General features: G+C 38.1%; 1 protein-coding gene across 4 annotated transcripts in view; it reads left to right on the top strand.

Annotated features, from left to right (window-relative positions):
* CDK14 (cyclin dependent kinase 14) overlaps positions 1 to 25,379 on the top strand; it is a 605,606-nt gene that overhangs the window by 87,227 nt on the left and 493,000 nt on the right. The window contains exon 3 of one of the 4 annotated variants that reach the window (XM_071215177.1): positions 4,973 to 5,111. The exons of the other annotated variants lie outside the window; for them this stretch is intronic. The gene's annotated coding sequence lies outside the window, so the exon portion shown is untranslated. The remainder of the gene's footprint in view (positions 1 to 4,972; positions 5,112 to 25,379) is intronic. 4 annotated transcript variants of the gene reach the window in all.

The following is a 25,379-nucleotide window of genomic DNA, read 5'->3' as shown; positions in this document are numbered from 1 at the left end:
ATTAGATATGTTAATTTTTATTATCTTTAAAAATCCTACATTTCGTCTAGATTTCCAACTAATACTGATAATGTACCCAGTAATCTCTTAAAATTTTCTATTTTCTCTAAATTGCAATTATATGTTTTTTCTTTTTAATAATTAATGTTGGGCATTTGTGTTCTGTATTTCATTGTGGTCAATTTAGACTTCACCTTTTTAAAAAGTTCAGTCTTGGGTATTTCACTTATCTTTTTTCTTTTTCCCTTTGAATCTACTAATTTCTGCTTCTATCTTTTTTCCTTTTGAATCCACTATCGTTCTTCCTACTTCTTTTAGGATAATTTTCTTTGTATATGATAGAGATCTGCTCTTTTATAAAAAATGTCATAAAGCATGTTTTAAAGTCAATAAATACTTCATTTTAAATTGTCATTGAGATACATCACAGTTTATTTAGCTATTTCTAGATGCTTTTGTTTTTCACTGCTGATGAAGGCTGTAATATATATCCATAATCCATATATCTTTGCATATGCTACCTACTTCAGAATAAATTCTGAGAGAATTTATAAGTCACTGTGAGGTTAGATTTTGATGGAAATTGCCAAAATGTTCTCCAGAAAGACTGTACCAAGTTAATTGTACGGTAGACCCCCATTCTGTTGCAATTTCTGGATTTTAGTTTTTGCCTAATTTGATAGAATGAAAACATTCAGTTTTTTTTTTTTAAGATTTATTTTTTATTTATTTCTCTCCACTCCTCCCCCCACCCAGTTGTCTGCTCTTTGTGTCCATTCGCTGTGTCTTCTTCTGTGACCACTTCTATCCTTATCAGCAGCACCAGGAATCTGTGTTTCTTTTTGTTGCGTCATCTTGTTGCATTAGGTCTCTCTGTGTGTATGGCACCATTCCTGGGCAGGCTGCATTCTCCTTCACACTGGGCGGCTCTCCCTATGGGGTGCACTTCTCGCGTGTGGGGCTCCCCTGCATGGCAGGGCATTCCTTGCGTGCATCAACACTGTGCATGGGCCAGCTCCACATGGATCAAGGAGGCCCCAGGGTTTGAACCACAGACCTCCATGTGGTAGGTGGATGCCCTATCCATTGGGTTGAGTCCGCTTCCCAACATTTAGTTTTTATTTGTATTACTTTATTTTCTAATGAGGTTTCATTTATTTTCAAATACTTTTTAGCCATTTGCTTTTGTATATGTGTGTGAAGAATTTGTTCCTATCCTTTGCCAATTTTTCTATTGGAGTAGTGTTCTTTGTCTTATTATTTTGCTACCTCATTACATTGCTCGGCACAGTGATATTCGTGTTTCATATATATTGCAAATAATTGTTCCCAGTTGACATCTTCCTTTCAAATATATATGTATGCATATATATATTTATTTTTTTATTTTCTGTACAAATTCTTTTTTCACATTCAGGGAATCAAATGAAAATCTTATCATGATTTCTTGTGTTGAATTCATGTCTGTAAAGGTTTTTCCCATACTAATATGAGGAAAATATTCACCTGTATTTTTTTTTATAGTTTCTATTTTTACATTTACATTTTTGAATTAGCTAAAATTCATTTTAGTATAGAGTAGGAAATCTCTCCTCTTCAGTCAGATTGCCTTCCTCTTGTCTCAATAGCAGTTATTGAATAATCCATCTTTTCCTCACTTCTATGAAGTGCACTATTATCATCAATTAATTTTTAATATATACTTTGTCCTATAACTTGGCAGTGATAGTACATTGATTTGTCTATCTTTTCCTGTACAATTCTTTTAATTACTGAAGCATGTTATTTAATTTATTGTACATTTATCTTTCCAGTAAACAGAATATTTTTTCAAAATTAAAAACATTTTCTATTGCTATTTTAATTAATATAGCATTAAATTTAGAAATTAATATAAGAAGAATTGACAGCTTTCCAATATTGAAGTCCGTCTTCTCCAAAACAAGTTGTCACTCTAAATTACTTGTTTTCTTGTCTGTTTCTTATTTGTAATTTTCTTCATGTAAGTATGATGGAATTCTTATTAATATTTATCCCCTAATAAAAATTTCTGCCTCTTGATAATTGGATTGGCCATTTTATTCAGCTGTATTTTCACCTTTTATAAACATTGCTACACAATAAAGTTGTGGTAGTTTATACATTTATTTTAAGATGTAGTATAGCATAGTATATATTCTTGGGCAGGTTACTTGATCTAACTTTCTCATCCTTAAAATAAGGTAATAGTTCTAGCTGCCTCATAGGGATTGTTTGAAGATTAAACAAGATATTGTAAAGGAATTAGCACATAGTTCTCAACAAATGTTATTTATTATTATTATGATTACTCATTTTCACTCTACTGAATTTTCTTATTGTTTCCAGTAGTTTTTCTGTTGATTTTCTTTAGTTTCCAAGTATTCAGTCATTTCAACTTTAGATTAATGTTTTGTCTTTTCTTTCCAATTAGTGAAGATTTAAAGTGCCTTTCACAAAGCAGTTTAATTCAGTGAAAAGGTATCTTGGATCAGTGCCATTTTCAGTTGCTTTTGATTTATTAATCAAAATATCAAGCATGTCCTAATGTGAATGAATTTGAGGAATTAACTTGTGAAAAATCAGTTATAAGATAGGACTTTATTTCATTGAGAAGCTCCTTGAAGACATGGTTTGTAATAGAGATGTGTAGTCCAGAATGGCCATTTTATAAGGCTTTTGAATGTAAATCCTGTAAACTGGCTTGTCATAGAGCTTTGTTCACCAAGCAGCTTTTGTCCTACTTAAAATAAGTTAAATCTAACATGACGTTACTGAAAGAAAAGGGCTCTGTCTTGTTCCTCGGTGTATCCTATTTTCTTGTATAGATACTGGTAAATCTTATCAAATAAATGAATTAACTAAAAATTATTATATGGAGTACACAAGATGAGATAGGAGTATTTGACATTATTTTCTAAAAGTAAGTTATAGGAAAATTGTTACTAGTGGTTATTAATTTTGAGAGAGAGATTTGTTGAGGAAGTCAATGGAATGCTATTTTATCTTCAATTAAAATTTTTTCTAAATTGCCCTCAATTAAAATTTTTCATAAGCATAAGCATTCTAATGTGTTTAAAGTGAATTTTAAATGTGTAATGTGGTTCCATTATATTGTGTGAACAAGATAAGATGAAAAACTCTAAGCACTTACCAAATTGTTAATAAACTAAAGACCAGAGAAAAAGCCTTAAAAAGCCATGCATCATTGCTGTTCCTAATGTGTGACTGCTACTAATGTGTGACGGCATGATATAATCGTGAATGAGTGTTTATTTTATTTTTTATTTTTTTGAACAGCAGCAAAAGCAGCAGCTGTGACTTATGTAGTTTTGCAGTGTTCACTTGCAGCTAGATCAAATCATCCATGTCAGGGCAGATGGGCTGACTTATTCAAAAAGGGCTTCAGTATTACCTAACACATGATCTGGGCAGGCTCCAAAGTCCCACATAAACACGAGACAGTGGAAGATTGGAGGGCAATTTAAAATAATGAAACTTTTTTTTTAAACCTAAAATACCATCTTCAGCATGGATTTGTTATATTAATCAGTCAGTGTTAAGGATCTTTTTAGGATGGGTCTGGAAGCCATGCTGGATAAGAAAAAGAAAAAGAAAAAAAAAGCAAAAAAAAAGCCCTGGACTATTGACTTTTTGAATTGAGGGAAGGAAGCTCATTAAAACAAGAATTGTAAGGCAAATGCTTTATTTAGAATGTGGGACTTAAATTAGGTTCTAAAGAATGGGCAGGATTTGGTTGGGTAAATTGAAGAAAAGGAAGGCTTTTTGGGCAAGGGGGAAAAGTTGAAGGCTTGTCATGAAGAAAAACTTGGGTTATGAAAGCAATTTCTGAGATAGTCTGAAAAACAACATTGTGGAATAGTGGCATATATTGCTGATGGCCTAAAACAAAAGCAATACTTGCTGCCGTAAGGAGAGAAAAGACAGGCAGTGAATACTTGAATTAAGCCACCAGATTTGACAACTGAGAAAGGTGACTTAAAATTATGTTTTTTCTTAATGGCACTTGAATCAATACCAAGAATATTAGAATGACAAATTATAAAGTAAAAGGTTCAGGCTATAAGCAAAGTATAAAGAGGGAAGTTCAAGAAATCCAAGTTGGATTGTGGTATTCACAGTCAGGATATACATGTTTAACCACATACCTATGATCTTTTCCTGCATCCAAAACCAACTGAATAAAATGATGGCTTAAATGGTTTCTTGTGGACATCCAATATCTTGTTTTGATATCTGGGATCAGTCATAGACCAGTGAATATGGATTTCTAAAAGAAGTCAGTAATGACACCCGAGAAATTAAATAAGGAATGGAAAATAAATGGTAAAAGCATGTCATCTTGTGATCATATTTTAAAAAAACCCTAACAACCTGAGAACTTAAAAGTTACTTACCTAACAACTTTTAAAAAAACGTCTATTTATTTTTCCTCCTCTCCCCCACCCTGCTGTTTTGCAGTCTGTATCCATCGCTGTGTCATCTTCCGTGTCTGTTTTTTTTCTTTTTTGTCTTCTCTTCTTGTATTCTCCTCTAAACTTCACCAGGATTTGATCCTGGGGACCTCTGATGTGGGAGAGAGGTTCCCTGTTGCTTGCGTCACCTCAGTTCCTGGTTTCGGTTGCGTCTGGCCTTGACCCTCCCCTGTGTCTCTTTGTTGCGTCAGCATCTTGCTGCGTGGCTTGCTGCGTGGGCTTGGGTCACCGCGCTGGCCATGCGGGCACACCTTAACCAGGAGGCCCCAGGGTTGGAACCCAGGTCCTCCCATGTGGTAGACGGAAGCCCAATTACTTGAGCCACATTGCTTCCCTTGCCTAACAACTTTTTAAAACTTATAATGAGCCTTTCCTATATGTCATTACTATTAAATTACTTAAAAATATCTGTTTCATAATTTCTGTTTCATAAGAATTTTGTATTTCATTGTTCACAGAGCACACAGAAATGGGAAAGGCTATCGTGTGTTAAAAAGCACCATGTCAATAATTCATGAGCAGTGACGGGGACAGCTCTGAACAAAAAAATGCCATGAAGAGATCATTGCAAAAGTAAACCAGTAAACATATTCTAAGGTATATTACATAATGACCGAGTGGGTGAGTGTCTGAACAAGCAGAAGTTCTAATCCCCCTGAGGTGTAGTCAGTGCTGACTTCAGAGACAGTTTCCAACAACATGCAGGTGTAGGAACAATGTTTACAGTGCTTGATTTTATTAACCAACCTATAAGCCACAGTGAATTAGCAAATTCCTTCCCTTTTCTTTCCTTTTCCCTCCTTCCTTGCCTCCCTCCCTTCCTTCCTCCTCTCTTCTGTTTCCTACACTGGAGTTACTGTGTTCCTAAAATCTACCAGGCATTGTGTTCAGGGTTGGTAAATAAACAAAGATAGAGCTGCCTTCCAGGGTGTTCCCCTTTGAGGAGCTTGAACTCTTGCTTTCCCCCAGCTTTCAGCCTGAGAGTCTCCGGTTTTCCACAGTAAAGTGTTAATATGAAGACTGGAGTTATCTATAGAACTACCCTAAATTCTGGTGCTCAAGGGGAAGTGAATATGGCTAATTGTAGTTGAGGTAGAGAGAGACTTGTGGAGTTCTTAGAGGAACTCATGGCTGCAGGCAGGAGCCATAGAGGATAATGGTGCCAGTTATAACGATTGCTTTAACCCCAAGATTTATGATTTTATGTCTACATTTACAGATTAAACACTATCTTTTCTGTTTTTGTTTTATAATCTATTATCACCAGGCTTATTTATTGTATTATATATGTGCTGAAGGGATGTTCTGGGAGGCTGGGTATGGGCAGAGAATCCCTTTAAGTTATTGGACAAGAAATGATAAAGAATGGAGGGGAGGGTTAAAGAGGGAAAATACGCATGAATGAGAATGAAAACGTTTAATTCCTTGAACTGTGTCCTGAGAGTGGGTGGTCTCTGAGAGAAAGGATAGAAGGACAAGGCATTTTTTACAGATCTTCGCCTACTAGCCACTAGGGGGAACTATTAACCCAGAGTAGCTTAGTTGCTGACTAGAGGTCTGTCCTTTAAAGAAAGACTGGCAAAGCAGTGTTTTGGTTGATGGAGATAGACTGTTTTTGTATAGTCAGTGTTAATAAATTGCGTTTTTATAACTCATGGAATTTTGACCTATGATGGCATTTGAAAATATCTATGTAGTTTCCTCTAAATACTTAGAAGACATGAAACATATCTTGTTTATATTTGGGATGTTCCCTAGGTAGGTCCTATGTATTTAATATTTGTTTGAATGGATGAAAAATTTGAAAGTCCCTAATAAGTTGCAAATTACTTGGAAATCATTCTTTGGTGATGGGAATGGAAATTTTTGGTCTTTGAGAAAATTTGTGTAGAATCTCAGGATTCTATAATTGGTGTAAAAGACTTTTACAGCAGGGTCCAGAGACAGCCAAAGTAGATACAAGCCCAGGTACTCGTTCTGAGGGCTACAGATACCCACAGGTTCTGTAGTCATGGCAGATGGCTCTGGAGTTCAGTGCCATGTCAGTGGGTCCTGCTTTGGAGTTTGTGTTCCTGAGTGTGATGGAGGTAGACTCAGATGTGACCTTCCTACACATGCCTCTTCTGTTACTTTTACCGGACCTGTGGTTATCGCTGGGGTTGGTGTATACTCAGGAGACCTGACTCTCTGGACTGTCCATGTAACAGCCAGGCCCTGAGCCTCAGCAGACTTGTAACTCCTACCGTCTGGTTTATTGGACTTGCCCCAGCCAGCTAACAGGGAGGTGAAGAGGGTCAACCACCACACCAGGGAGCCTAGGGTGCCTACAGCTACAAGCAGGAGAATTGCATTCATCATCCATGAGGAATCTAAGCCCCCTCTTGATATAGAGGGAGAGTGAACATAACCATCCCAGGGTCCACAGGCTGGAGGAATAGAGTATGGACTGGAGTGGACTTGCTGATATTCTACTATGGAACTATTGTGGTTAGTAATGGAAGAAATTGTAGCACTGATGTGGAGAAAGTGGCCACGGTGGCTGCTGAGGGTAGGGAGAGGGAGGAAGAGATATGATGTGGGGGTATTTTCAGGACTTGAAGTTGCCCTGGGTGGTACTTCAGGGACAGATGCTGGACATTGTATGTCCTGCCAAGCCCACTGGGTGGACTGGGGGAGAGTGTGAACTATGGTGTGGACCATTATCCATGTGGTGCAGCAATGCTCCAGGGTGTATTCACCAAATGCAATGAATGTTCCGTGATGATGAGGGAGGTTGTTGATGTGGGAGGAGTGGGGTGGGGGGTACATGGGAACCTCATTTTTTTTTAATGTAACATTAAAAAAAAAATGAGAAAAAAAAAGACTTATTACATAGTCTCCACTACTCTTTTGAGGTTTAAATCTACACTTTAATTTTGTTTAACATTTTTAAAGTTTTGTGCTTTTTTATGGGTATATATGAAACTCTGTTAGAAGAAACTGATCATTGTCCTGGGCATCTTAAGATTTCATAAATTAAAGCCACCAAAATTGAGGGCCCACATTGTTAGCCTATAAGTTAGTTCTCAGTTTGTCTCTATTGCTCTTAAAAGCACAAAGGTGGGTTTGTTTGATATTTGCTGCCTTTGAAGAGGCAGCTAATGTAACATTTAAGTGCTTGGGTTATATTGTCAGATCACTGGGATTTGAATTCCAGCTCCACTTGAGTTCCTAGTATAAGTGACTTATCTTTTCAGTGCTCCAGTTTTGTCACCTGTAAAATGGGGATAATTGTGCTTATGTATCTGACGTGGTTGTTGTGCAGATTGATATGTCAATACATGCAATGTGCTTAGAACTGCATTTAGTATTATGAAGTTATTATGAGTTATTTTCCTATGTCTATGCAATTTTATTTAGAAAGTTTTTAGTATGTAAATTAATAAAATACTACAACTTAATTCATTTAATCGTAAAAGGATTTTCCTTTAGAAACACTAAAAGCTGCATTTATAACAATATTTAATATAATAGTGTGGTTTCCCTTATGTTGAGCCAGATGGCGTTCTCCAACTACAGAATAAGAAGTTAAAAAAAATTTTTTTTAGCTGTGTCTCATTTTATGAGTAACCACACATATTACATTAAAATGAAATTAACACATGAAATTAGAAATGATATATGGCAAAATGCATAATATTTTCCATTCAGTTGAAATAAAGATTTTTGCACAAAGGTAATTCAAGAGCATGAAAAAGAGGAATTAGAAAAAAAATTTATACTTGTAAAGGTTCTTTTTGACAGATTGCTTTAGAATGTAAGTAAATAATAGTAAAAATAGTAAAAACTAAGTTTAATTATAAATGTAACCTCTATTGAGAACTTAGATTTAAATTCTCAATGTACCTAGTATTGTGATTTTTCTATTTTAATTTTACTCATGTTAATAATTACTTGAAAATACTTAAAATTAAAGAAAAAAGTACTCATTATTTAGTCACATGCAATTTGGTGATATTGCAGATAGAAATCACTTCACTCAACAGGTATTTTTTGAACTTCTAGTCTATGTTGAGCTCACTTCTGGACCCTAAGGATATAGGAGTGAGCAAAACAGATAAAAATTCCTCCTGCCCTTTTGGAACTTAATTGTTTAAGGGAGGCAGGTAAAAAAATTAGATAAAATTTGCTTGTCTGATGGTGGTACGTACTTTGAAGAAAAATAAAGTAAGGGAGGGGATAGGAAAGAAAGTTTATAATTTTTAGTAGTTTAGTCAGAGAGGATGTCACAGAAAAGGAGTCTGTTGAGCAAACTCTATTTTTAAATCACTTTGGAGTATTTATTATTTTTTAAAAAGATTTATTTTATTTACTTTTTTCTCCCCCACTTGTTTGCCCTTGCCGCCTGCTCTCTGTCTGTTTGTGTGGTCATCTTCTTCTTTTAAAAAATATTTATTTATTTATTTCCACCCCCTTATTGTTTGCATTTACTTGTCTGTTTGTTGCATGCTGGTCTTCTTTTTAGGGGGCACTGGAACCTCCCATGTGGGAGGGATGTGCCTAATCCCTTGAGCTACTTCTGCTCCCTGTATGTCTCTCATTATGTTTTCCTTCTTGTATCTCTTGTTGTGTCATCTTGTTGCATCATGTCCCCACTCCTGCCCACCGCATCAGCTTACTTTCTTACTTGTCTTCTTTAGGAGGCACTGGGAACCTAACTCACAACCCCCATGTTGTAGATGGGAGCTCAATCACTTGAGCTACATCTGCTTCCCTTGTCTTCTTTTTAGGAGGAACTAGGAACCAAATCCAGGACCTCCCATGTGGGAGGGAGAAATTGTTGGCTTGAGCCACCTCTGTTCTTTGCTTGTTGTGTCTCTCATTGTGTTTCCTCATTGTGTCTTTTCGTTGAGTCATCTCGTTCCATCATCTTGTTGTCAGCTCGCTGTCTTGCTTGTCTTCTTTAGGAGGCCCTGGGAACCAAACCCGGGACCTCCCATTTGGTGGGTGGGCACCCATCTGCTTGAGCCACATCTACTGCCCTTGAGCAAACTCTTAGAGGCTGCAAACCATGTGGGTGTGTGGGGGAAGAGTATTTCAGGGGGAGGAAACAGCAAGTGCAAAAGTCCTGAGGCAGTGTCTTCAGATAGAGGAATAACAGAGAGGCTGTTGCTGGTGGAAAAGAGAGAGTGAAGGGGGTAGAAATAGGAATGGGGTCAGGAATGTAAGATAGATTGTTTAGGACCTTGTAGGCTGCTCTGAAACTGACTTTTACTCTGAATGAGATGGGAAACATTGGAAGGTTTTGAGAAGAGTGGAATGACTTGGTTTCCGTTTTAATAGCATTACTCTGTCAACTGTGCTGAGAAAAGACAATAAAAAGCAAGCGCTGTAGCAGCAGATCAGTTGGGAGGTTCCTGCCATACTCTGCAGGAGGTGATGGTTGTTTTGACCACCATCCACTTAAGCTGGCTGCCCTGGAGATACTGAGAAGTGGTCGGGTTCTTGTTTAATTTTGAAGATAGACTAACAAAATTTGTTGGAAGAATAGGTTCTTTGGTTGCTGTGGGGGAAGGAAATAAACAGTTTTATGTCAGATGTGTTGAGTTTGAGAGGAAAGGCACAGGTTTCTGAATATGATCCCATAACACAATTATGTTATAATTAAAGGTATGAAAATAAAGTAAAATAAGATATTATGTACTTTTGTGTGCATTTTATATTTGGAGTTATTTTAAAGATACACTCGATAGCAATATTTAAGAACCCATGTATATGGCTTCCCTCCTTATGTCATTGTTCCATCTACTACTTCTCTTTCTGTAAGCCGAGAGTATATTTTTGTTTGTTTTATCAGTTTCGTTTTTAGACAAATATCTCCAGACTTTTCAATATGTATGGCCTGTCCAAAGGGGAACTATTTTATCTTTCAAGTACTTTCTACATTATATAGCTGTGCGCGTATTCCAAAATGATGTGACCATTGCTCAAATATTTTTGAAATTCTGTTTTCATATTAATTAAAAAACTGTATGCTACTCAGGAAAACTGGTCTTGCAGAAGGTGTCAGTTTTTAGGCGTTGACTTTGATGCAACCTCTGCTTTGGCACATTGTACATTGATAGCTTTTAGGAGCCAACATCCTTTTATGTGCCAAGTTTGTTTTTCCCCCCATCGGCACACTAATGATGTGGACTAATGAGAGTGCATAAGGACCCTCCCTGCCTGGCAGGGACTCTGCAGGGGAGAGAGGCTGGGTCCTTCCTGCCCTCTGACTCCTGCCCTACGACTAACTGGCTGAAGGGATACTCTCACCTACCAGGTCAAGAGAGGCAGGAACTGTTAGTAGGCATTTAATAGCTTTTGTTTTTCTGAAAATAGAGATTATATATTGAAAATTTATTTCCTCCCAAGGCATACTTTTTAAGTAAATGAAACATTACTGTAAAGTTAAAAAAGAGATATTCTTTCATTATAGTTTACAACATCATCTTTAGAGGAATTCTTACCACGCTTTTTTTTTTTTGTTGATGTAACCAATGGGATTAGTCAGGCTTCTCTTGAGGTAAGAACTTTTTTTTTTTTTAAAGCTTTATGGACACAAAATCATATAAATCATGGCTATTAAAAAGCTTAGAGTCAAATTTGTGTTTTAGCAAATGTAAAATGTTTTTCCTTTGACTTAGTTTTCTCATGCACTGATTTTTAAAGGTTATTAAAAAAAATAACGAACAAACACATGCATAGAGCATTAAAATTTCCAATCATACTAAATGGATGATGGTGAAACCACAGCACTTTTTTCTGTGCATCTCCATCTATTAGTCCCAATTTATGTGGACAGTGACATTCAACTCTCTTTCTTGTTTAAATCAGTAGTATATATTTTCATTATGAAGACTATGTAATCAGAACTTACTTCCTAGTAAAACAATATACTCTGAAATATTTCCTTTCATTGTTAACTCATTTCAACCTGAGTTAACAATGAATATCCCCCCAATTTGCTTATTTTTCTAAGTTTCTCTCCTTCTTTTTTTCCCCTTTCCTTGAATATGCTGATATTCTTTCAAATGGTTAAATGCACTAGAGACCTCTGTGCTGCTCCTCCAGCTCCAGACTGGACAGTTTAATCCTTAGGCCTGCAGAATTTATGTTATCTTGGGAATTCCTTCACATGGATTTGCCTGAATCAGGATGCCATACTTGTGTTTTGTGCTCCATAGAACACATCCTTCAGTATCCTCCTAGAGAAAGGAATATGGGAGATTAAGTTTTTGACCCTTACATGGCTGAAGTGGTCTTTATTTCTACTCTCATACTTGAATGATAGTTTGGCTAGGTATAGAATTCTAAGTTGAAAAGATTTTTTTTTTTTGGATAATTAAAAATCACTGCTAGATTCAGCTTTTATTTTTGAGAAGTCTTATTCTAATTGCTAATGTGTATGTGTATTAAACTTTTTTCCCCTTTGGAAGCTCTTGAAAATTTTTAAATTCTTTTTTAAGGAAAGCATGTGCTTTATTTTTACTTCTCCCCCCTCCCCCACCAATGGCTTCCCTCATCTGTGTTTGCTCATAGTTTTTGCTTATTGTTTTTCTGCTCTTTGGTCATTGTTTGTTTTTTCTTTAGGAGGCACCAGGAACTGAACCCAGGACCTCCCATGTGAGAGACAGGCACTCAACTACTTGAGCCACATCTGCTCCCTGTTGTTTCTGATATGACCAAATATCATAACATTCTCTGTTATAGATCTCTTTTCATTCATTAGACTGGACACTTCATGGGCTCTTTGAATCTGAAGACGTGTGATGTTTGGTTCTGGGATGAATGGAGATTTTGTCTTTGGATCTGGGACATTTTCTGGTTTTATGACCACTTAGCTAATCACCTCTCTAGAATTTTTTCCCCCTAGTCCCTGTGAAACTCCTGCTTAGATTTTGGATATACTGGGTTGGTTTTCTAATATTCTTATTTGTTCATTTGCTTTTGTTGAAAGTCTTTTGATTTCGCTCTGTTGGAGATTTCTTTGACATAACTTTCCAATCATTTGATTTAGATTTTTATCATTTTTAATATAAGATATGTATTTTACACAGCATTTCTTTTACATTGTATTTCAGAGTATTTCTTTTATGTAGTATTATGTTCTTATTTTATATATGTGGTATCTTCTTTCTCTGAAGACATTAATTATGTGTTTTATTTGTTTTTCTCTGTATTTAGGTGATTTTTCTCTAGGGAACATTAAATGTTGCTTCCCCCCTCCCCATCTGGTTTTGTCATTGTCTTTTTTGGTGTGTTGCTTCTCTGTGTGGGGGTCTGCACCTCTCCATGCCATGGTGGTCTGGGATGCCTTTTTGTCTTTTTTTTAGCAGGAGGTCCTGGTGATCAAACTTGGGTCCTCCATATGATGAACGGGAGCTCAATCACTTGAGCCACAGCCGCTTCCCTACGTGTGGCTCTCAGAATTAATTTCTCCTTCCTTGTAAAGCATTCTATTCTGTGTAATATCTTTGTTTCCTCCAGATCTATTTCCCCCCATTTATTTTTGTATGTTGTTCTTATATATCGGAGACTTTATATTTATAAACGTGTGGTGACCATTTGCTATCCAGTGTTTTTTAGGAGTGAGATCTGCCATGCTGATTAGCAGGTCTTTCTGTGTGAAAGGCTGTAGGTTATATGGTCTGTAGAGTGATAAAATGGCAAGCAAGCTGCTTCCCCAGGTACTCACAAATGGCAGTATGTGAGGCCTTTTTTTCTCAGAAAGGCTCAGTTTTTCCAGACGGCCCTCTTCTAACCTTTTAGGTGGGGACATTGGCTCCTGTGTGTGGGAGCAGATCAGGAGAATGGCTCTGAAGGCCCTCCTGTTGTTCATTCAGTCCTTCTGTGTTCACTTGTAATTCTCATTCTACTTTCCCTTGTTGATAGCTCTGATCCTCAAGCCTCTGGGGTCAGTTTCTCAGGTTTGGCTGCATTAGGCAGGAGTGGGGGTCCTGGTAGTTTCAGCTGAGCCACAGAGAGACGTCACCTGTTTCCCATTCTGCTTCTCACCTGCCTGGGTTTTGCCTGTGAACTGATTTATATCTCAGCAGAATCCCCTGATGGGCACTTAACTGGTAGCTTTTTCTGCTCTGCCAAACCAGTGATTGCTCCTCCAGTGTTGTGTGAAATAATTCTACCCTTCTCTTTGTCCTGGTGGGCTGATACCCTCTTAATTCCTTTTCTGGTATATGTTTGAGAGGGAGAGGAGATAAAAAGTCTAAGAGATTAGTCTGCCATGTTTAATGAGATGTCTTCTCCAGCTATTTGCGTTTTTGTTTTATCTTGCTATATTGTAAATATTTTTCAGTCCACCTAAAATCTTATCTGGAACGAGGCTAGGTATAAAATGTCTAAAAAGCTCTTTTTAAAGGATGGTGCTGTGCGTGGGTATGAAACTGCAATGTGCAGTGGAACATAGCATTGAAAATTCAGTGAAACCTTGATATAGTGATATAGTGAATAGAATCTAGTGTGATTAAAGACAATCTTTGCACTTTTTTTAGATGTCAGAAATATGTAATTACCATCCTTTCTAACCAGATTATCTTAAAAAAAAAAAAAGAAAGAAAATAAGAAAGCATAAAGAATAAGAAACTATGCCCCTCAGGCACATTTTACTTTCTGTTAAAAATTCTCTTTCATTGCTTTATGAGCGCTTTAGAGATGTGAGCATCTTAAAAAATAGCTAGGTGATTCTTGCTGACTATAGTGATTTTTGATAGATTTTAATAGATAAAAATAAAATGAACAATTCTGACATTATAGTTGCTAGGTTTGGGCTCTCTCTTTCTCTCCCTCTCACTCTCTCTTTCCTACCTGATATAAAACTGTTTCTAAAAAAGTTTTCAGTAATGAATTATTACCTGGTTTTAAGGATAAATTTAATCCTTAGTAGTCATGTGACTTAAACAAATGTAGGTAGGCAAGTGAAAAAGTACAAAAATAATTTTGGTCCTTGGTTCAATCCCTGGTACCTCAAAAAAAAAAAAAAGAATAATTTTATATTTGTGTATGCTCAAATAGGGTAGCTAAGGTTATTTATTTATTTGCAGTTTTACCAAGGAAAGATTAACTTCCCCTGATATATATTTTTTTAAAGATTTAGATTTATTTATTTATTTAACCCCCCCCCCCCCCGCCCCCCCGGTTGTCTGTTCCTCTGTGCCTATTTGCTGCGTCTTGTTTCTTTGTCCGCTTCTGTTGTCAGCGACACGGGAAGTGTGTGCGGCACCATTCCTGGGCAGGCTGCACTTTCCTTTTGCGCTGGGCGGCTCTCCTTACGGGCGCACTCCTTGCGCGTGGGGCTCCCCTACGCGGGGGACACCCCCGCGTGGCGCAGCACTCCTTGCGCGCATCAGCACTGCGCATGGGCCAGCTCCACACGGGTCAAGGAGGCCCGGGGTTTGAACTGCGGACCTCCTCCCATGTGGTAGACGGACGCCCTAACCACTGGGCCAAGTCCGTTTCCCTGATATTTGTTTTTTATACATTTTATAGATTTAGCACAGTTTTATATACATCTCCTTAACAAAGAAGAATGCATTTGAATAAAAGCAGTTTCCTCACTGGAATTTATTTCTTATATTGATATATGTATAAGACATTTTATTTTAAGGTTAATTAGCTTTTGATCACATTGTGATTGGTTTTTCCATTTCACTGCTTAGTGCATTGGCAAAAGCTCTGTAATTAGCCAGAATTATTATTTTTTAATTTTATGTAATAAACACATATTTACTATGTGCAAGATTGTTCCAAGGGATTTACAAAGATGAAATAATTTCGTTCTCACAGCAGTTCTCTGAGGCTGGTACCATTGCTATCCCCAGTTTCTGATGAAGAACTATCAGAGAGTTGAAGGGTCTTGCCTGAGGTCACACAGCTGGTGGAGTCATGATGCTAACCTGGGCATTCTGATTCCAGGTCCATCGTCTTGCTCACTATGACTTAGTAACTTATACTGGAGTGACTAGTCTCTGCCAAAATAACAATGTTCCAGCTCTTTAAGTTTTTATCTGAACCATGATAGGTGTTAAAAGGGTTTTGGAGTAACTAAGATTCCAATTGAAGTACAAATTCTATGAAAGAGAGAAAAATGCGGACTGTCTTTGTGCTAATATAATAAAAATGGTAACTTAAGAACCTTATTAAGCTTCAAATTTAATTATCCTAAAAAAAGGAAAACACGTGTGTGTCCTAAACTGTTTAGATATATGCTCTCTGAAGGTCTGGGTGTAGAGCATATAACACTCTTGAGTCTCTGAGAGCTGAGATTTCAGCTGGCTCTTGGAGCCAGGACTTCCTCCCTTTAGGTATTTTAAAAGCAGGCAGGGACCACTCTGGTTTGGCAGTAAGCTGGAAGATTTTTATTAGCTCCCATAGCCAAAGAACCACACAGGCGGTGGGAGGAGTAACACTTCAAGAATCTCAAAGGTATCTGTTATTGACTAAAACCAAATGGATTCCTCTGGCACTGGGTTATACCCCTGTCTCAATTTTAGCTCCTTACCCACATTTCTGTAACCCTCACATTGTATGATGGGGAGAGGGTAGATTGGAAGGCACATTTTCACAAGGGATGAAATAAATCTACATGCCTTTGAACTTGAAACATCCGTATTTTTTCCTTGTGAGGTCCTGATATGTGCATGTAGCCTTTAGACTTTGCTAGAATGCTTGTTGCTTGGGTTCTTCCTGCAGTGGCTCATCCACAGATAAATACCCAGAATCACTCAGCTCCTGTTATCAATTTAGGGAAAGATAAAAGAAAAGCCTTCTAGGCAGTGAGGGAAAACAGATTGTCATCTGGTTCCTGCTTTAGAAAATGAGTCTGCTGGCTAGAGGCCTCTCTGCCATTTAATCCCAGAACCCCTCCAGCTCCAAGTCCACAGACCTCAAGCAGCAAGCCCGGAATAGACCCCCTTGTGTCTAATGCTAGCATGGCACCCACCGCCTGCTGGCTGCAGGAGAGCCTGAGACGACTCAACAGGTGTGCCAATCAAGATACTCCTAGAAATCAGAATAAAACTAAAGTGTCTTATAGTAAGAACTGGCTAGATATGGTTAGATAAACCGTGCTTTTCATCACCCATGATAGACTCCTGGGAACACAGGGAGCAATTTGGCCTGCAGGATTTGCACCGGGTTTGTTACCTTGGGCATGCTGTGCACCCTGAGTTTCAGTTTTCTCCTTTGTAAAATGGAAAGAATAATGAGTACCCCTTTCTAGGATAGTTAGTGGGATTAAATGAGATTACGTGAATAAGTATTTAGCATGATGCCTGGTACGTTGAAACACCCAGCACCTTTCAGTGATGGTGGTAATAGTTTTTATCTGCATCAGCATCTCCCTTTCCCTCACCCCCTCATCCTGTTGATTTCGTGTGCTCAGTATTTCTCAAATGCTTTTTCTACAGAGCTGTGATCTTCATTTGGGTCTTCATCTTTCACTTTTACTACTGCAGTGCCCTGTTTGGTTTCATTGAGTGCATCTATACCTCTAAAATCCATCTTCAGAATTCTTGTTAGTCACACTTCTCAAATCCACCTGTGACCATGACTCTTAGTTAAATCCCTTTCATTGCTCCCTGTACCTTCAGGATAAAGTCCAAATTCTTTAGTCTTAGCCCGAAGCACATGCACTCCTTTGTGATCCTTCTTTATAGTTGCTTGAAGGGAGTCTCTCCTTGGCTTTAAGCCCGAGGTGATTATTTTCAGTCCTTACAGACCAAATAATCTTAAAGGAGAGGAGTAGAGGTTACCTTTCTATGCTGCATCCCAGATCATGAAGTCAACTACTGAGCACCCATCATTGCTACATTGGTCAGTTTTATGAAGGAGAGATAATGATCTTGAGATTCCCCACTCATGATCATACAGCACTTTAGTCAATAAATATTTATGGAAACCCATGAATTTAGCAGAATTAGATTGAACTTGTTCTTTCTGAATCTCAGTTCGATACTCTCTCCATTTGAATACTTTCTAAATTTATTGTGTGCTGGAAACATTATTGGAATGCAATAGCAAATAGGGTCTATGTGTTACTTATTTATATTGTGTTTTCACTCTGCCAGCATTTCTATATCTGTTTTGACAATTGGGAAGAAGGCTAGTCATCAGAATCATCTTCCTTAGAAGAAATTACTATCAGGAAGGATTCCTGTTTGCATAGGATTATTTTACATTTTCTTTGTTTCAATTGTGTGAACTCTAAAGTTATAGATTTGATATCTTGGTAAACAAAAACTCAGGTTCATTGTCTACTTTATAGCATTGACTTGCATTTTTCATTATATTTTGCATGGAGGTCACTATACTCTTATGATGAGAAAGAAAAGCTGCTTTAAATTCAGGGCATTTCTTCTATCAAGTTAAAAAAAAATTCTCCCCAGAGAGAAGCATTTTGCCAGCAGGATTCTATAGCTTATGGGGTGTGCTAGGAAAAGGTGCATAAAAATGTAAAGCACAAGAAAAAAAGAGTAGTTTAGCCTGTGTATGAAAAGCTAGTTTCTTTTCATGCGGTTATAGGAAGTATTTCACATTTTTGTACATATTTGCTTTTTTCCATTTTGAAATGTTTGCTCTGTGTATTCTTCCCAAAGGCATTTAAAATGTGACTACTTCTGTGGAATGTAAATGTTAAGGTTGATGTCTAAAGGTCATTTTTAAAATTTAAAACATCTGCACTCCTTCCTACTTAAATATTTATTAAACAGAAATTGTACAAGTTATATAAGTTGGTTGGGAGACCTGACGTGGAGCAGAGTCTGTGTCTGTGATGCCAGCCCTGTTTGGGAGGAAGCTTGCCAAGATTAGCACCCCACTGGTAAGTATTTTCACCTGGGAACAGGCATCTTTACAGGGATTTCCCCATTCGCCTATAGCTTGAGTCTTTGTCCTGAGTAACTTAAACAGATGCCTTTGTTTTTGGGTTTTCCTGTAATGCTGTACTGCCATGGTTGAATTGTTTGGAAGTTTCAGGAAAGGCTCACGAGGTAAACGGGGTTGGGAGGGCAGAAATCCAGCTAGTTTGTATGGCAGAGAAACTGTGCTGTGTTGCTGCTTGTCCCTGGAATCAATGCAGGGGATGCCCCAGATGCTCATAAAGAAGTCCTAGTGAGAGAACACCTACTTGGTCTTTGTGGGCCCTCTGCCTTTGTTCATTATTCTGAATGATTCTTTTTCTCCAGCCTCATGGATTTGGTATTCATCATAAACTTGCCTACTGAGTGGACACAAGTTGTTTGCTTAAGGTGGCTCTGAAACCATATATTGTTCACAATCCCAATTGCTTTGCTTGTTTTTAAAGTAGACTAAGGTATAAGGGGGCTAATGTAAGAAAGATCATTGAGGAAGGACAGGATGCAATTGGAATCAAGTTATTTGCATGAGGTTATAAAAGCAGATGTAGGTGGATCATTTAAATTGAAAGTGTAGTCTACACACTGGTAGAAGCCCAAGAGGAGGACAGGAAGGAAGGCTGGATTGCTCTCCCTAAGATCTGCTTGAGAGTGGCGATCTTTTCTTTTTTATCTTTGTGCCTTAGTGCTTGAGCTGCACCTGGTTGGTGGTGCGTGTGTGGGGGGAGAGGGAGTAGTTTGTGTTCAGCATGTTTTTGAAGCAAAGATCGACTAATTGCCAAATGAGGTGTTGAGAGTGAGCTCTCAGGTAAGAAGGAAAAATAATGATTACATTAATAAATACTAAGGATGTTAAGGAAGCCAAGAGGAGTAGAAGCAAATAATGATTTAAAAAACCCAATTAAAACAAACCCATTAAATTTAATTGAAAAGCCCTTGATTAAGAAACTTCATAAACTGGCAATGTGCATGCTATATATTAAGCTTCTTTTTCCTCGTGAATATTACATATTAAAATCAAGCCTACAGTTTTAACCTTTACATGCCTCTTGTCTAGACCAAATGAACTCTTTTACTTTCTTTTGACATTTATATGAGATAAAATCTAGACTGTTTATATGTCTGAATTATTAGATACTCTTTTTTTACTAATTTCAAAACCATAATTGAATTTCGTTGTTGAATATTTCTCTACCCAATGTAGTATTAATACTTAATATTATAAGTAAGTTAATTGATTCACTGCACATTCAGTGTGCATCAAAGATAGTATGTAAGCATTCTTGAATTAAAGAGCTAGTTGATAAAAGTTGAAAATATTCAAATTGGAACATGCTGAGAAAATCTATCACTGGGAAAGTTGATCAGTTAACGATTTGTGAGCAAGAAGTGATGAATACCTTTTAGGTATGAATGATAAGGGGTTATATAATCATTTAAGATTTATTCTTGTATGTCCTATCTCAGTGTGGATCTGGAGCAACGAAGCTGCTACTTCAACTAAGAACGGACAAATTTACCTGAGTTATATAATCCTACGTTACCCAAATAATTTTTCTCAAATGAAATTGCTGGTTTCCCTGCTTACAGCTTTTTAATGACTCCCTTTTGCCTAAAAGTTAATGTTCAAAACTCAGGCTGGCACACAAGACATTTCATGATACCCTTTATCTGCTTTCAGCCTTATCCTGAGTCTTAATTTCACCTATACTGCCTCTTCTCTCCCTCTGTTCCTGAGGGGAACTACAAATATTCCTTAAATAGGTTATGGTATTTCATACTTTGTTTTGCCCATGCTGCTTTTTCTGTCTAGAAATTCCCTAGGTAACACAACGCTCTGAAAATACAACCTGAAAAACACTTAGTGGTTCCTTTTGGCATTATACTATATGTATTAAAGTAATAAACAATTGTAATTTGTGTTCTCTACCTTAATAAGTGGTGGGCGAGAGTATCAGTACTCTTCATTTATGTATTCATTTAATACGTGTTTACTGAGCACCTACTGTTTTCCAGGCACTGTTCCTGGTGCTGGAGATTTAAGAATGAGCATGATATATAAAGTCCCTGCCACATTGGGGCTTCTCCTCTAAAGGGGATGACAGGTAGATAATAAATAAACAGACAAATAAATAAATAAAAATATAGTACCATGAAGAAGTTCAAGAAATGTAAACCAAAGCAAGGAATGGGGAAAGAGATATGGCGGGGGTGTTGACAAAATGGTAAGGGAAGGCATCTCTGAGCAGGTGATGTTTAAGTATAGATCTTAGTAAAAGGAGGGAGCAAACCATGGGAATATCTGGAGAAAGAGTGTTTCAGGAATTCTTGAGGTGCAGAGAGGGCTTAATGTTCTTAAGAAACAGGAAGGCGAGGCTGGCTAGAGTGCAGTGAGCAAGGGGACTATGATGAGAAGTCCAGAGAGGGAGGACCTGGCTGGTTGTGGTTAGGATGTAGGATTTTATCCTAAGTTGGAAGCCATTTGAGGTTTTTAAAGAGGAGAGCGATACTTTTAAAAGGATAGCCCTGGCTGTTGCGTAGAATATAACCTGGGGGATGGAGAAGGGTAGGAGAGTGGTAGCAGAAAGACAAGTTATGCTGCTGTGGTGGTTCCAGATGATAGTACTGTGATAGTAGCTTGGACTAGGATAGAAGCAGTGTAGGTGCTCAAAAGTGGCCAGATTTGGAGTGTATTATGAAAGTAGAGTCATGAGAACTAGCTGTTATTGCTCTTACAGAGAGCAATCAAGGATTCCCAAGGTTTTCACCAGAGGGATTAAGTTAATGGTAGGGCCATTTGTTGAGATGGGGAGATGGTGAGGGTGACCAGCAGAGTTGAGAAGGTGTGGAATCAGAAATTGGGCTTGTTAGATTTGAGATGCCTGGTAGATGTCCAAGAGGAGGTTATCACATAAGTAGTTGGATATATGAGTTTGGAGTTGAGGGAAAAGTAGGGCCTGGAGATACAAATTTGGGAACCCTGAGTGTATTGATATTTAAATTATAGGATGGGAGTGAGTGCAGATTGATGAGAAGAGGTCTAAGTTCCCAGTCCTGGGACACTTCATCCTTTAGAGGTTCAGAAGAGAAGGAGTGTCCAGCAAAGGAGACAGAGAAGGCAGAATGGTGAGGTAGGAGGTAAACTAGGAATGTTTGGTGTCTGGAGCACCAGTAAAGAACTTCACGAAGGAGGAGGTGATGGATTGTGTCATGTGATGCAGAGAAGTCCAGATGCAGTCTTGGAAATGCTCACTGGCGTTGGCGTTGAGGAGGCTGTTGCTGACCTTTCATGGAATGGAGAGGACAGACATCTGATTAAAACGGGTCCAAGAGTGAATGGGAGGAGAAGTGGAGACAGTTGGAATCAACTACTCTTTTTGAGGAATTTTGGCATAAAGGGCAACAGAAAAATGGAGCTTATAGCTGGAAGAGGTTGAGGGATAAAGGGAAGTTTAAGATGGAAGATAACTTTTAGAATAATACAATTTCTATCCTCCTCTCTTTTTTGCTGTACAAAAAGAAGACATTAACTTACCTGAAGCAATCCTTATCACTAATATTTGCAATCCCTTTAAACATGAGAAAACTGTCATTGAAAGTGACAGAGCTCATTACATTCTCTATGGTGCTAGAAATATTTTTATAAAGTTACAGATTTCAGTGCATTTACAATGGGCTTTCTTCCTTTTACTTTTCAGAGGTTAGTGGTGACTTTGAACTGATGTAAAACTGAACTTCCCTTTATGAGATTTTCAATAATCCTAGAAATAATTGGCAAACAAACATTTTAGAGGGAACTTCTGTTTAAAGTAAAGTTGGTGAAAGTTGTAGTATTTTAATTCTCTCCAAATATCTAAATAAAGTTAAAAGAATCAATAATTTTTCCAAATAATCCTACTTAAAAAAACTCCACAACTATTGTATGGGCTTGCCAATTATAAAAAAAAAACATGACAAAACTTAAATACTTGAAGAAAATGAGGTGATGCTTGCTACTTGATGCTTGTTCTCATAGATATGGTTAGTTTAAGTTAAAAATAAGCATCCACACAATTATCTGCTTATCTTACTCTGCATTTTCAGTGTTTGAAGAATATATTTTTTTTGATTTTTTTTTTATTGATTTTGTAAAAATATTACATTAAAAAAATATGAGGTCCCATTCGACCCCACCACCCCCACCGCACCCCTCCCCCCCCCCAGCAACACTCACTCCCATCATCATGACACATCCATTGCATTTGGTAAGTACATCTCTGGGTATCTCTGCACCTCATGGTCAATGGTCCACATCATGGCCCACACTCTCCCCCATTCCATCCAGTGAGCCCTGGGAGGATTTACAATGTCCGATGATTGCACCTGAAGCACCATCCAGGGCAACTCCAAGTCCCAAAGGCGCCTCCACATCTCATCTCTTCCTGCCATTCCCCATACCCATCAGCCACCATGTCCACTTTTCCCACTCCATTGCCACCTTTTCTCTGAGGTCCTTGGATTGGTTGTGTCCGAATATTTTGAGAAGAGTACTGTTGGTGGTGATATTTTCATCTTGTGCTTCTTCTTACACTAAATACTTTTTCTTCGTGTTTATGTTTTATGCTAATTGCATGGTGATTGCAGTGGTAGCTCAGTAATGAATTCTATCTACCATTATCTTACCTACAGTTTCTTAGTGGCAGTACTTTATGCTACTTGGACATTTTATAAGTGAAAGAGCAGAACTGGTGGGATCTTCTGATGAAAATTTAAAATCTGGATAGGTGCTGCTTCTACGTGGATATGATGGATCATTCACCGATTTTAATAAGAAAGCCAATTATTTGTGTATCTTTTGAAAGCTGATGGCTCAGGATTTTATTCTTTTTTGATCAGATGGAACATTTTGTTTAGTGCTATCTCAGAAGAACGGGTTCTGCTTCCTGATTGGCAGAGATTATCTTAAAACACCTCCCAGGTTTTGGAAATGTGTGCCTGCCAATTTAGAACTGTTTATGAGAAAGGTTATTTGGTTGTTACTGACGAAATTGATTGAGGATTCTCTTTTAACAGTTGTTTTTAATATTGTGACCAAAGTTTCAAATGGCAGTCAGGTATGAATATATTATGTGGCTGATTTTGCTGTTGGTGTTAGGTTCACCTCTTCTTCTGGCATTCTGTTTCCTTTGTCCTGGTGGAGGTAAAATCTCATCATTGTTCTAACCTGGTCAATAAACCTTATATTGGAAGTTTTATTAGGTAATCACAGGTTCTGTGCTGACTTTACTCTTAGGCTGCATCTTTGTGGTTACAGTGGGGGACATTACTGGGGAAGGGAAGAAAGTCCACGGAGAGAGTGCACTAAACTTTCTCTTTAAAACTTAGAGAACTTTAAATAGCTCCTTCCACCTTTAGCCAAAGGAACTATTAAGGACTGTGGAGTATCACCTATATATTTAAAAAAAGTGAATCTCATGGAATAATGCAAAAGCAAATGGCAGTAAAATCAGAAATATAGATACTGGAGAAGGATCAGTAGAACTGGATGGACTTCATGAGTGACAGAAATCAAGCCTGATAGCCCATGGCTGATTCAAAAGGAAGGGCCCAGGCTGACTTGAAGCTAGGGAACCAGTCTCAGACCTCCAGCAGAAGCACCGCCCCCAAGATAAAGGAGTGTTTGTGGTGTCTGGTCACGCCTAAATGTACATCATGCTTACCACCAGGTTGAAAAAGACCTTGCTTAGCTGAACTCTCTTCTAAGAAGTTGCATACATTATAGCCTCATACCAACACTCTAAGGTATAAAAATTATTAGTATTCCTCTTTTACATTTGAGGAAACTAAGATTTAGAGAAGTTAGGAATTTTACCCAAAGCCTGAATTGGGAACCTAGGATCATTCAGTTCTTTTTTTTTTTTTTTTAAAGATTTATTTTTATTTATTTAATTCCCCTCCCCTCCCCCGGTTGTCTGTTTTCTGTGTCCTTTTGTTGCGTCTTGTTTCTTTGTCCGCTTCTGTTGTTGTCAGCGGCACGGGAAGTGTGGGCAGCGCCATTCCTCGGCAGGCTGCTCCCTCCTTCGCGCTGGGCGGCTCTCCTTAAGGGCGCACTCCTTGCGTGTGGGGCTCCCCTACACGGGGGACACCCCTGTGTGGCACGGCACTCCTTGCGCGCATCAGCGCTGTGCATGGTCAGCTCCACACGGGTCAAGGAGGCCCGGGGCTTGAACCGTGGACCTCCCATATGGTAGACGGACGCCCTAACCACTGGGCCAAAGTCTGTTTCCCCATTCAGTTCTTGAGTGTACATTCTTTTCCATCTTGTTCTGCATCGAAACTTGTATTTAATCTTATTATATATTATATATATTATATATTGTATATTATATTATAATATTACATGTGTTCATATGGTTTCATTGGTTACGTTGATGGGTGGGTGGGAGAGGAAATATCTGAGCCAAGGTGGGCTTGGGCCATGTTGTGGTTCCTTGAAGGCAGGGGCCCTGCTGCTATTGTAGTTACTAAGCAACTGGTTGCCGTAGGTTCAGACAGACTGTGTTTTTTAGGAACTGAGTCTTTCTTGAATATTAGAAGAGGTAATGATTGTTGAAGGAATCAGACTCCAGGTGATCAGGGAAGGATGGATGAAACCAAGTTAACTGATTTGGCCTTTGTATTGAGAAGTAAAATCACCCTTCCCTGAAGTACAGTCCCTATAGTAAGGAGAGAAATAGGGAGGTAAAGGTAGTGTCCAGGTTCCTCGGGATTGCTCTACCCAGAATTCCCAAAGCTAAATTTTCTTTAAGGAATATGGAAAAGAGTTTGGTTGTCTGACTCTGTCTGAGGCAACTAGGCAAGGACACATCTTTGAACCATATGGGCAGGCAGTGGACTTGGAGACCATGGAGTCCTTCCAAATAATCTTCCTCCCGAAGGGAGAAAAGAACTATTGTTCACGAGGGTCCAAACCATGGAAATTTTTCAACTCTTCTGG

The sequence above is a fragment of the Dasypus novemcinctus genome, chromosome 5 (genome assembly GCF_030445035.2).
Source record: "Dasypus novemcinctus isolate mDasNov1 chromosome 5, mDasNov1.1.hap2, whole genome shotgun sequence".
NCBI classification, from domain to species: domain Eukaryota; kingdom Metazoa; phylum Chordata; class Mammalia; order Cingulata; family Dasypodidae; genus Dasypus; species Dasypus novemcinctus.
The sequence above is the reverse complement of the archived record's forward strand: the minus strand, read 5'-3'. Positions and strand labels throughout refer to the sequence as shown.